The sequence below is a fragment of the Phascolarctos cinereus genome, unplaced genomic scaffold (assembly GCF_003287225.1).
Source record: "Phascolarctos cinereus isolate Bilbo 61053 unplaced genomic scaffold, phaCin_HiC Scaffold_5;HRSCAF=322, whole genome shotgun sequence".
Taxonomy (NCBI): Eukaryota; Metazoa; Chordata; class Mammalia; order Diprotodontia; family Phascolarctidae; genus Phascolarctos; species Phascolarctos cinereus.
Window position 1 is genome coordinate 124,848,463 of NW_027555958.1, and position 13,121 is coordinate 124,861,583.

Here is a 13,121-nt window from a genome sequence, read left to right on the forward strand (position 1 = left end):
TACTTGATATAGTTCTATAAATGCTAGCTATAGCAAAACTGCAAAAAAAAAAAAGAGAAATTCAGAGAATAAGCACAGGCAAAGAGCAAATATAATTGTTATTATTTGTTGGTAATATAATGGTTTACTTAGAGAACCCTGGAGATTCAGCTAGGAATTTATTTAAACAATTACTGACTTCTTTTGAAATAGCAGGATAGAAAATAAACTTACAAAATTACCATGTGTTCTGAATTTTATAGCGAAAACCAAAGGGAGATACAAAACCAAATTTCATTTAAAATAATTACAAAATGTATAAAAATCTGAGAGTCAACCCACTAAGACACATTCAGAATTTACATGAAAACAACTACAAAACTTGTTACAGAATTAAGACTTAAGTAATTGATTGATTATCCTTCCTTGGGCCATACCAATGAAATAAAAATGGTTAAATTAAATTATAGATGTAATACTATACCAGTCAAAAACCACCATAGCAACATGTTCTGGGCTGGGCTTGACTCAATCAAGACAGTCTTTAGGTAGTCTAGGTTTGGTATTGTAACAAAATGAGACACTCAGAGGTCATTCAACAATTAACAAAAAAGAGCTTTACTTAGTTGTTTCAAGAGGACGTTTAACAGCTGTAGGCATAAAGGTCACCTCTAGTTGACTCAGCTGAATGAAGCTCCCTTGCCTGAGTTACCCATTATGATTTACCAGCCAAGCATCAGAATACCCCTGGAGTTCCTTGTGGCTGCCTTCTTCTCGGGTGATGAGTAAGTCAAGTCAACAAGCACTTATTAGGTTCTTGCCGCATGCCAGACACAGGGGAAAAGTATTGAGAATATAAAATACAAGCAAAATAGTCCTTCCCTTCAAGGAATTTACATTCTAATGTAAGAATGCACTTACGAGGAAACTGACAAAAAGGGGAAAGGGGAAAAGAAGGTACCTGAACAGGGACAAAGTGGCAAAGTCTGGAGGGTCAGAAGTGAAGCTGTGAGATGAGTGAGGGACTTAGTATGGCTGTCCTAGGAGCTTCAAGGACCTGATGAGTAGTAGGATAAGCTAGGGAGGGGAGGGATCTTTCAGGATGAGAAGGTAGCTGAGGCATGGTTCAGAGTGGGAGAAAAAGAGCCTGGAGAGGAGTAAGGGAGTGAGCATGGCTGGCTAGGTACTTTCTCAAAATGGACTTTCCAAGACAAACTCAAAAAGGATAGGAGAGACATAATGAAAAAAAAAGTAAGAATGAAGGAGGCTTAGTATTACTAGATGTCAAATTATACTAAAAACAGTATTCATCAAAAGTACCTAGTATCAGTTCAAAAACAGGGAAGCTGACTAATAGAACAGATTAGGTAAATGAAACTGAGGAGCACTCAAACAGACCAGCACAGCATTCAATAAACTCTAGGACACCACCTGCTGGGGTCATGACTACCTATTTGACAAAAACTGCTTGGAAAAATTGCAAAGTAGTCTGGCAAAATTAGATTCAGATCAGTATTATGGCACATTTTGCAATTAGTTCTAAATGGGTGTATATATTTATATGTGTCTATAAATATAAAGAGTCAAAGCGTTAAAAATTGGAGAAAAGAAGCACATACTTTCCACAGTTATGGTTAGGGGGAGAATTTTAAACTAAATGAAGGATTTAAGTGATCATAGATAATAAAATGGGTAATTTCCTCCAAGTAAAATTTAAAAGTGTTTGTATAAGCAAAATCAATTCAGTTAGAAGATAAATAGTTAACTGGTAAAAAATCCTTGCAGAAAATATTTCTACTAAAGATCAGATATCCAAGATGTATAGGGAATTGATATGCACATATGAGAATAAAAGCCATTCCCAATGAATATATGGTTAAAGAATAAGGCTAAGGAGTTTTCAAAAGAAGAAATGCAAGCTATAAACAAGCATATAAAAGAATGCCTCAATTACTGTGAATAAGAGAAATTCAAATTTTAAAAACTCTGAAGTTCCACTTGATCCCCATCATATTAATAAGAGGACAAAAAATGAAAATGGCAATTGTTTGGGGTGGATGGTTTTGTGATAATCTTGATCAGAGACAGTAGGGATTACATAGCAGGTGATGTTTGCAATCCACTTTGCTTGGTCACCTGACTTCCCTTAGCCTTTATAAAAATGTTTGGGCAAGGTTACCATCAAAAGAAAGCTTCTTTTATGGTGACAACATGCTGATCATGTCCCCTCTCCATGCTCCACTGTAAGTATTGCCAGATACTTACTTTATGTTATCCCCATTTAAAAGCAACTATGCACACACACACACACACACACACACACACACACACACACACACACACACTCTGCATGCAAGGGGGAAAAGATGCAGAACAATGAAATAAACACGTTTTGTTTTTTTCTAAATGCGGGATGGTTCAACCTTCAAACACTATAAAATTATTGCTTTAAGTAAGCAATTACTATTGCTAATAATATTTATGAATTGCATGCTCGTGTATACTTACTTTTTTTTTAGTTCTCTGCCCCACCAGAAAAACAAAAATTATAACCACAGAGAAGACAAATGAATGTTTCTCAATAGCTCTTGAATGCCAAAGGAGCATTCTCTCTTGAGATGATACCTGTGGCAACTTATAGACCTATTTAGGGTTCCAAAATAAATCCCTAAATTCCAAAACCTATCATGGGAAAATGTTGTTATTTTAAAAATAAACTTCAAAGTTTGAAAATAAAGTTATATTATTTCATTGAGCTGGTGCTGATGTAGTAAGATGCATACCAAAACCTGCTCAGCCTCACTCTTTTCTTGCTTTACCCTGACCTATTGGCCTTTTTAGAAGTTACTATACCAAGATGACAAATGGATATTTCAGTTCCAAACGATGTCTTCCTCACTCCAGATCTAGCATTCTGTCAACTGCTCCTAGACTCATATCAATTGATTCTTCCTTTGAGAAACCTTTCTTGATTCCCCCAATTCTCTTTCTTCAACTGATATTTATCTCCTTAATAAAATGCAAGCTTCCCCTGAGAATAGGAGCTACTTTTCATTTTATCTTTGTTCAACCCATGACCTAGCGCTGCAAGCTCTGTATTAATATTGACTATGTTCAATCTTGTCAGGGATTAGGGGCAGGAAGCGGGAGTTCTAAATATCACTCCCTGGCTTATTTTGCCCATACCTAGTTTTCCCAGGATCTTCAGAATTTCACTCTTAAGTCTCCACAAATGTGAATAAAATGGTTCAATTCCTATGTAAGCATTGAAGATAATAATGTATATTTGATAAAGGACAGCTTTTATTTCACCCTATAAGAAGAATATAAGCAACACAAACAATAAACTGGAGCCTATGAGCAATGCAGAAAAAAATAGAAGACTGATAGGAACTAGTAACAATTTCTTTCTCTTTGATGAGCTCAAGGACATGTATAGGCCTCCAGCTTTATCCTACATTTTCAAAGAGAACAAATGACATCATTGGGTGATGTCTTGACTTGCCAGTGAATTGGATTTAAGTGAAACAGAGTTGCACAAAGTCATCAGCTTCATTCTCTCTTCTAGTCATCGAAGTCCAGTGGCAAAGACAAAAATCAGAGTGACTGGTAATGGCCCAGGATTCAGGGGATGATCTTGGCGAATTCGATGTCTGACCAAGCTCTAAGCTTCCACCACCTTCATGGCCATTGGAATAAATTGTTCTAATCTACCCATTCCACCAGGAGCAGTTTTCACATGCTTGGGGTAGACATCCCCCTAACTCACCTATGTGTCTGAGGCTTGTCGGTTACCTCAACCTGGCTTAGCCTATCTGATGAAATGGTTTTACTGGGGTGTGGCCACTGTGCATGCTATGGCTTCATGAAGCCACAGGTGAGAGTTGGGTGAAAAGTGAACACCAAAGATGGATGAACAACCCTGAAAAGAGCTTACAGAGTTGTTACTCCTTCCTGAACACCCCATACACCCCAGCTTTATAGTGCTACTATAATGAAATGGAAACAAAGTTGGAATTGGTAACAAAGTGAACTCTCTTCCATCATACTAGTCCATCTAAATAATACATGGTTGCAGGAGAGCACAAATTCCAGGTGTTTCTTCATGACATGGTTTAGTAAGCAGTCTGATACTCCCATTCTGAGGTCTTATGTTCCATCTTCAGAATATTCCTTCATAAGCCTGAGATCTCAGGAACTCTACTCCTTTTCCAGAAAACTGGGATTCAAACACTCCCAACTGAGCCATGTGGTTTCCTTTTCTACAGTTGCCATCTTTCAGGCTAAGAGGCTCTGAAACTTCTATGACTTCCATCTATAGGAAAAGTCATGAGAAGTAGGTTCCTAAGGAGTCTATAAAGAATGAAAGGCTTTAACCTTTAGGATTCAGATTGGCCCTCAGGAACTTGGCATACACTCAACTCACTAGATGTCTCCAAATGACTGAAGCCAGGTACAAAGGGTTAACTTCAATCCACAATAGCCCAGGCAATCAAATCATCTGCCATAATTAAACAGCTATTCCATTGGTGTATTTATACCTATTAGGGTATTTAAATTCTTTAATTGTAATCAAGTGTATGTGTGCATGTATGTATTTAATAAGTCATTTTACACCAAAGGAAATGTTTAATCAAATCAAAAAAGATTCTTGTAACAGAAGAACTTCTGTCTCAGGTTTCTGAAAGGAAGGCCCCCATAGGAACCCTGTCCCAAAGGATGTAAGGCTTCCCTGAAGAAGGTCTAGTCCACAGCTCCTGGACAGCCCCTTGCCACTGTTCAGGCTTCACCACCCCCACCAAGGGGACAATTGAGCAAGTCCTTAAAAAAAGAGAAGGGGGGGACAGAAACTTCACCAAGTGGCTCCAATTGCACATGAGCAGAAGAAAGGAACCAAAGTGGGTCTCTGGAGCCTCAGTCCCCTTTTCAATGCAAAGTCAGGTCAGATTTGTACTAGGACTTTTGAGGGCTAGAATCATGCTGGGAGGGAACAAAGTAACAAAGGAGTCAAGGGGAAAAAAAAGACCACAGCAGGGTCTGGTCACTTTCTGGCTGATCCATCCACCAGGAACCAGGAACTGCTAGCTTTGGAGTGGAAAGGTCCAGACCACGTGTGGCACAGATCAGCCTTTAAATGGGCCATTGTGAGGAGCAGTAATGAGGTGAATAGTGCCAAGGAGATGAGGAAAGGCTGAGCCAGGACACCACTATCACAGTCAGCAGACCTCCAAAGTATCAGATGAGGTGCAGTGGAAATAGGAAATGTTCTATCTGTGGCCCAAGATGTTCCCAACTTCCCACAGCAGTCACTGCTGATCTGCTTATTGTAGTTATCACAGCACAGGACAAAGCGCAAGAGGAGTCCTGGCATCACCATATTGTCTCCAATTCAGAGACTGGCTGCCTGTGGAGCTCAGAAAGACTAGTTTTCCAGGAAGAGACAATCAAGAAACATCTCAGCCCACATTTGCTCCCAGGTGAAGCTTCCCGAGATAGAACATCAAGGGGGTTGTCTGCTGGCTGGGTGGCCGCCTTGACCATGACGTTGATATTAAAGACATAGGTGGAGAAAAAGACCCAGAAAACATCATAGATTAGAAGCCCTGAAAGGAGCAAACAGGAGACGTTGAGGCTCAGCAGGCAGACAAAGGCAATCTTGGCCACACAGATCCTCAAGGCCAGAGCATCCATAAGAAGTCAATGGCCAATCTGAACCAGATGAAGACGAGCGCGACAGAAAGGAAAAGGAGAGCAGCTCCACAGTAATCGATGTTTCAAATAATGGACTTACTCTTTTAGCCTCACCAAGTCAACCAAGCACATCCCTCTATTATTTGATTTTTGTTCTTTTTTGTTTTGTTTTTTGTGAGGCAATTGGGACTAAGTGACTTGCCCAGAGTCACACAGCTAGTAAGTGTTATGTGTCTGAGGCTGGATTTGAACTCAGGTCCTCTTGACTCCAGGGCCAGTGCTCTATCCACTATACCACCTAGCTGCCCCCATCCCTCTATGATTTGAAAAATTTTATATTCCCTATCAGAGTTTCACTCATGTCTTCAGTAACCAATGTAGTGCCTTGCACGTAGTAGATATTTAATAAATCCTTGTTGAATCAGGTGGAATTGACAGAATCCTTCACTCTTTTGACATGTCAGAATAGCTTGATAATTATGCACCCACCCAGCAACTCCATTCCTGGTCAGTCCCAACACCCTAAAACTCTTTTTTTGTTGTTTTAAGTTTTATTGATGTGCTTTGTTTTTACATGATAAATATTTTCAGATTATCCTCACTCCTTGAGAGGTCTTTTATAACAAAGTTAAACAGTTGAAGTAAAGCTAATAATAAGGTGGCCTCATCTGAAAGTACATGCAACATTCCACATCTATAGCAATTCCCCTATACACGCACAAACACACACACTCTCTCTGTCTCTCTCCTCTCTCTCTCTCTCTCTCTCTCTCTCTCTGACACACACACACACACACACACACACACACACACACACACACACACATCTTTTTTTAAAAAATTTACATGAATCTCTATTCTCTCCCTCCCAGGTCCCACGCCATTTGGAGGAAAGAAAGAAAAACAAATTTCTTGCGATAAATATGCAGGCAAGAAAAACATTCCCTCAAAAACTGGATACAAATATATCCTAGACCTCTTGTCATCTCTCCCACATGAACTGGCTTCCTTCTCTTACCTAAGATGACATCTACCAGCTGTGTCCCACAGGAATTTGAAGTCCCATCTTCCTGGCATCAGACCCAATTCCTGAAGCCTGGAGCCTGAGGCACTGTGAGAAATGTACTTTCTAATGGGGTGGGCTTGTACTTACTGCACAGAACACCAGGAAATATAAGACTCACCTTATCTGGTTCCTATTATACTTGGCATTTCAGAATTTTATCACCTTCTATCCTGCAAATGTATAACAATTCAACTAAATTCAATGCAACAATTTAACAAATATATTTTAAGCACTTTACTATGTGCAGAGTGCTTTACACTTGGCTAGGTTCTGGGGAAGGAAGGAAGGAGGGAAGGAAGGAAGGAAGGAAGGAAGGAAGGAAGGAAGGAAGGAAGGAAGGAAGGAAGGAAGGAAGGAAGGAAGGAGGGAAGGAGGAAGGAGGGAAGGAAGGAAGGGGAAGGAAGGAGGAAGGAAGGAAGGAAGGAAGGAGGAAGGAAGGAGGGAAGGAAGGAAGGAGGAAGGGGGGAAGGAAGGAGGAAGGAAGGGGGGAAGGAAGGAGGGAAGGAAGGGGGAAGGAAGGAGGGAAGGAAGGGGGGAAAGGAAGGAGAAGGAGGGGAAGGAAGGGAAGGAAGGAAGGAAGGAAAGGAAGGAAGAAGGAAGGAAGGAGGGAAGGAAGGAGGGAAGGAAGGAGGGAAGGAAGGAAGGAAGGAAGGAGGGAAGGAAGGAGGGAGGGAAGGAAGGAAGGAAGGAAGGAGGGAAGGAAGGGGGAAGGAAGGAAGGAAGGAGGGAAGGAGGGAAGGAAGGAAGGAAGGAAGGAGGGAAGGAAGGAGGGAAGGAGGGAGGGAGGAAGGAAGGGAGGGAGGAGGGAGGAGGGAGGAAGGAAGGGAGGAAGGAAGGAGGGAAGGAAGGAGGGAAGGAAGGAGGAGGAAGGAAGGAGGGAAGGAGGAAGGAAGGAAGGAAGGAGGGAAGGAAGGAGGAAGGAAGGAGGGAAGGAAGGAGGGAAGGAAGGAAGGAAGGAAGGAAGGAAGGAGGGAAGGAAGGAAGGAAGAAGGAAGGGAGGAAGGAAGGAGGAAGGAAGGAGGGAAGGAAGGAAGGGAGGAAGGAAGGAGGAAGGAAGGAGGGAAGGAAGGAGGGAAAAGGAAGGAAGAAGGAAGGAGGGAGGAGAGGGAGGGGAAGGAAGGAAGGAAGGAAGGAAGGAAGGGAGGAAGGAAGGAAGGGAGGAAGGAAGGAAGGAAGGAAGGAAGGAAGGAAAAGGAAGGAAGGAAGGAAGGAAGGAAGGAAGGAAGGAAGGAAGGAAGGAAGGAAGGAAGGAAGGAAGGAAGGAAGGAAGGAGGGTGATCTTGAAAGGATAATAAGGTTTCTGAAAAGTGGAGGAAAGGAGACAATACATTCTATACACAGGGAATGGCTTGGTGCAAATGCATACAGGCAAGAAATGGAATGCCAAATTCAGAGTACAAGTGTAACTGTAACACAGAAGGATATCAATGAGAGAAATATCGGCTTAGTCAGGAAAGTTAGGTTGGAGCCAGATCTTTAAATGTCCATGTCCTTAAATGTCAGGTGGGCAGAGAAATCTGTTCCTTATGCTGAGGGTGATGTGGGGAACCATGGAAGGTGTTTGAGCAAGAGAGGAAGAAGGGCAGACCTATGTGTTAGGGTCCAGCAGTCCTGTAGGATAGTTTAGAATAGGAAAGAAGAGAAACAAGTTAAAAATAGCGAGACTATTACAATAGTCCAAGTGAGACCCAATGAACTAGAATTGTGGCATTGTGGGTGAAGAGGTAGAATGACTGTACACAATATGCAGGTAGAATTTTTTTAAAAAAAAACAACTTCACAACTGATTGAATGGGGGCAGGGTGAGAAAAAAGGAAGAGACAAAAATGACTCTGAGGTTAGGAACCCGAAGGATAGCAGTGCTGTTGACAGAAAATATCAAAGCTTGGAGGAAATATATTGTTTTCCTTTGGACATTTGGGGCTAAGGAACTGTCACTATGGGAAGAACAGATGCTCTGCTCTGTTTAATCTGGCATTTTGTTTACAAGATAAGGAATTCTTTAAAAGATACATTCCTCTTTTGAACAAAATGGCATTTTGATTAAAGCTGACAATGACTATAAAATTCTTTAAATAATAGTAATTTGACTCATTAAAAATAAATGCATGGTCTTAACACCATCCCATCTTCCTAACTATTACAGATTTTCAATTTTATATTAACTGGAGATGTAGTAACTGTGATGATTGCAGAGAGCCAAACTAGATAACCTGGGGGTTTTGTTAGAATGTTTACAAAATGTAATTATTGTAATTGGCTATTTGCATTAATTAATTCAATAGGATAATTGTGCTATTCTATCCTTAAGATAATTGAAAATATAAATATAGTTATTAACAGGAATAACTCTTGTGGGACAGGTAATTTATATTAACTGTTTCTACACCCATCTCTTCATGACATTACCCCTTAGTCACTTACTGCCCTCAACTTGTCTTGACTGGATCCTCCCACCACTGGGGTGATCATGTCAAGCCTGGGCAATGTTCTCCACTCCACACCTATCCTTACCTACCACTATGCCACCCCGGCTAGCAAAATATATTTGACATGTCCTGTTGCCTCAAAATCATGCCCAACATCACCACAGAGGCCTTTAGTCAGCATAACCCTCATTTCCTACTGTGTTGGGGAAGTTGAGTTGCCACCCCACCTTTCAAATATAGTGGCTTTCTTTGACCTAATCCATACAGATTTTATTTTATGGCCATCTATCTAGGTCTATACACAAAAATTATAGTCACAAACCAAGTTAGAGTTTCCACGATTTTGGTGGTAAGGAGAAGTGTGGTTTTTTTTTTCTCATGTCTATTCTCATAACTGGATGATAGCCACATCAGCCTGTCAATCCACACTTATATAGGAGAAAAGATGTGGGAAGTGGAAAGATAGTAGAAATTAGTTTAAAACTGCCCTTCATGAGATTATCTGGGTTTTTTTTTTCATCCAGAAACTACAGTAGAAACCATTCAAACAGAGATTCATTACAAGACCTAGATAACATTTTTCATGTTTGACTGCCTTTAAGTATCATGATTTTCATATAAAAACACCCTGTTTCCAAATCCTAAGGCTTAATTTTAAGAATTTCCTATGGGAAAGAATGTGCTAATATTTCTCAAAAGACACAGATGGAAAAAATGAAATCTGACTAATGACAGATGCTGGAATAATCACAAACTCTTAAAATTCTTACCAGAAGAGAGAGTCCTGCATAGATAGTCTTGTATAATGCAGCATAATCTACTGTTCTGAACAAAATGTAACCCTTAAAATACCTTTGGAGTATGAATGATACAATAGCAAATAAACAGAATTGCATAAATTAGGGGGGGGGGAAGTACTCTGCTCTCCTTAATTTAGCATTTGGATTATAAGACAATGAGTTCTTTAAAAGATCTTCCTTTTGAACAAAATGACATTTTAGCTAAAACTGACAGTGAATACAAAATTCTTAGGGGCAGCTAGGTAGCACAGCGGATAGAGCACCAGCCCTGAAATCAGGAGTACCTGAGTTCAAATCCAGCCTCAGACCAAACACTTGACACTTACTACCTATGTGACCCTGGGCAAGTCACTTAATCCCAATTGCCTAAAATAAAATAAAATTCCTAAAATTATTATAATTTGACACATTATAAATAAATGCATGGTCTTAATAGCATCCCATGACCCTAATGATTATATTTTATCAACCGTTATATTAACTACAGAGAGCACATCCTATAATACAGAATATTTCCTCTTGGGACAGCATTTCTTTACTGCACAAAACAATAGGCTGGAAATGAGAAAAAAAATAGGATTATCAATTTCATTGTTCTTTGTATCTAACTCTGAGGATATAGGCAATGATTCCATGGAAAAGCTATTGAATTTGGAGCCAGAAAACTGAATTTAAGTCTCAGCTCTGTCACTTGCTGGCAATGTGACCATGGATAAGTCACTTACACTTGTTAGCCTTAGTTTCCTCACCTATAAAATAATTTTATAGAGAAAAAGGTAACTTTGTCTCTGGCAAAGTAGAACAAAGGTTCCTATTGTTCATGAATGGATTTACACGGCTTGTAATTAGCATGAAAGGAGTGGAAAGGGGGCAGAGCCAAGATGGTGGAGTAAAAGCAGTGACTTGCTTGAGCTCTCCCCCAAACCCCTCCAAATACCTGTAAAAAATGGCTCTAAACAAATTCTAGAGCAGCAGAACCCACAAAAAGACAGAGTCAAACAAATTTCCAGCCCAGGACAACCTGGATGGTTGATTGGAAAAGTCTATTGCCTGGCTGGGCGAGGAGCGCAATTCAGTGTGGGCGCACAGGCAAAGACCAGGCCTCAGTGAACTTGTAGTAGGTCCTCAGGGGACTAAATCACAGGGAGCTGTGGTAGCTTCCAGACTTCTCAACCCACAAATGCCAAAGACAACTTAGAAGGTCAGTAGGAAAGGTCTGTGACTTCAGTGAGAGAGAAGCCTGGTACCAGCCCCAGTCCTAGCACAGCCCTGGGGAAGCGGCTGCTTCCCAAGCTCTCAGTCCACAGACACAGGGAGAATCAAGTGGCTGATCAGAGGGGAATTGCAGGGATCTCTTTGCTGATGCTGAGGTAGGAATCTCTTGCTTTTCCCGTGCTTAGATATGGGTCACAGTTCTGGGTGGTGGTCCTGGGGCAAGGAGGAGCCATGGCATGGTGGAGCTTGTAGTGGCTGTAAAGAGAGAATCCTCCTCACAGTTCAAAGATAGAAGAGAGTGCTTGTGGTCACTCACAGACCAGAGCATAGGCCAGGAAAGGAATAAACACCTCACCCTTGATCATACTACCTTGGAAGAACTGAAAACTTACAGGTCCCTAGAAGTATCTCTGAAAACAGCTGCACAAAACCCCCAAAGCTTGGTACAGTACATTTTCCACACTGGAAGCAGACCACTACCTTAACAAAGAGTTTAAAACTCAAGTAATTGACTAGAAACATGAGCAAACCATGCAAAAAAAGTCAGACCATAGAATCTTTCTTTGGTGACAAAGAAGATCAAAATAGACAACCAGAAGAAGACAATAAAGTCAAAGCTCCTACATCCAAAGCCTCCAAGAAAAATACGAATCAGTTCCAGGTCATGAAAGAGCTCAAAAAGGGTTTTGAGAAGCAAGTAAGAGCAGTAGAGGAAAAACTGGGAAGAGAAATGACAGTGATGCAAGAAAATCATAAAAAACAAGTCAACAGCTTGCTAAAGGAGACTCAAAAAAAAATTGAAGAAAATAACACCTTAAAAAATAGCCTAGGCAGTTGTTTCAGGCACAATGGCTTCAAGGTTACTGCAGGGCACCAGGGTGCTGGCGGTCCAGGCCTTGAGGGCCTGTGGCCCTCCTTGGGTGTCTACTTCGCTCCATGGTGACCAGAGGAGGTATCCCTTCTGATGAGGAGCAGGCTACTGGGTTGGAGAGAGAGATTATGATGGCTGTAAGGGATGATTTGGATGTATACAATATCCTAGCCCCAAAGGCAGCTCCAGGGACTAAGGAGGAACCCAACCTGGTCCCTTACATCTCTGACAAGCAAATAGTGGGCTGTGTCTGTGAAGAGGACAACAGTGCAGTCATCTGGTTCTGGCTTCACAAAGGCGAGACACAGCATTGCCTTAACTGTGGAACCCATTACAAACTGGTACCCCACCAGTTTAGCCACTGAGCCCCTGGACTGGTTTACTTGAGATGTGTTGTAATGTTTTCTTCCCTCCAATAAAAGACTAGCCTTTTTCCTGGCTCTGCCATAAAAAGAAAAAAAAATAGTCTAACCCAAATGGCAAAAGAGGTCCAAAAAGCCAATGAGGAGAAGAATGCCTTCAAAAGCAGAATTGGCCAAATGGAAAAAAAATTCCAAAAGCTCAATGAAGAAAATACTTCCTTAAAAATTAGAATGGAGCAAATGGAAGCTAGTGACTTTATGAGAAATCAAGACTTTGTAAAATAAAACCACAAGAATGAAAAAATAGAAGACAATGTGAAATATCTCATTGGAAAAACAATTGACCTGGAAAATAGATCCAGGAGAGACAATTTAAAAATTATTGGACTGTCTGAAAGCCATGATCAAAAAAAGAGCCTAGAGATCATCTTTCAAAAAATTATCAAGGAAAACTGCCCTCATATTCTAGAACCAGAGGGTAAAAAAGAAATGAAAAGAACCCACCAATCACCTCCTGAAAGACATTGCCAAAGGAAAGCTCCTAGGCATATTGTAGCCAAATTCCAGGTTTCTCAGGTCAAGGAGAAAATATTGCAAGCAGCCAGAAAAAACAATTCAAGTATTGTGGAAACACAATCAGGATAACACAAGATTTAGCAGCTTCCACATTAAGGGACCTGAGGGCTTGGAATATAATATTCCAGAAAT

At 40.8% G+C, this 13,121-nt stretch overlaps 2 pseudogenes; one reads left to right on the forward strand and one right to left on the reverse strand.

The window, feature by feature from the left end:
* Window positions 1-5,020: 5,020 nt before the first annotated feature.
* On the reverse strand, window positions 5,021-9,208 carry LOC110208950 (signal peptide peptidase-like 3 pseudogene; annotated as a pseudogene).
* Window positions 9,209-12,028: 2,820 nt separating this feature from the next.
* On the forward strand, window positions 12,029-12,416 carry LOC110208804 (cytochrome c oxidase subunit 5B, mitochondrial-like; annotated as a pseudogene).
* The last annotated feature ends 705 nt before the right edge of the window (window positions 12,417-13,121 follow it).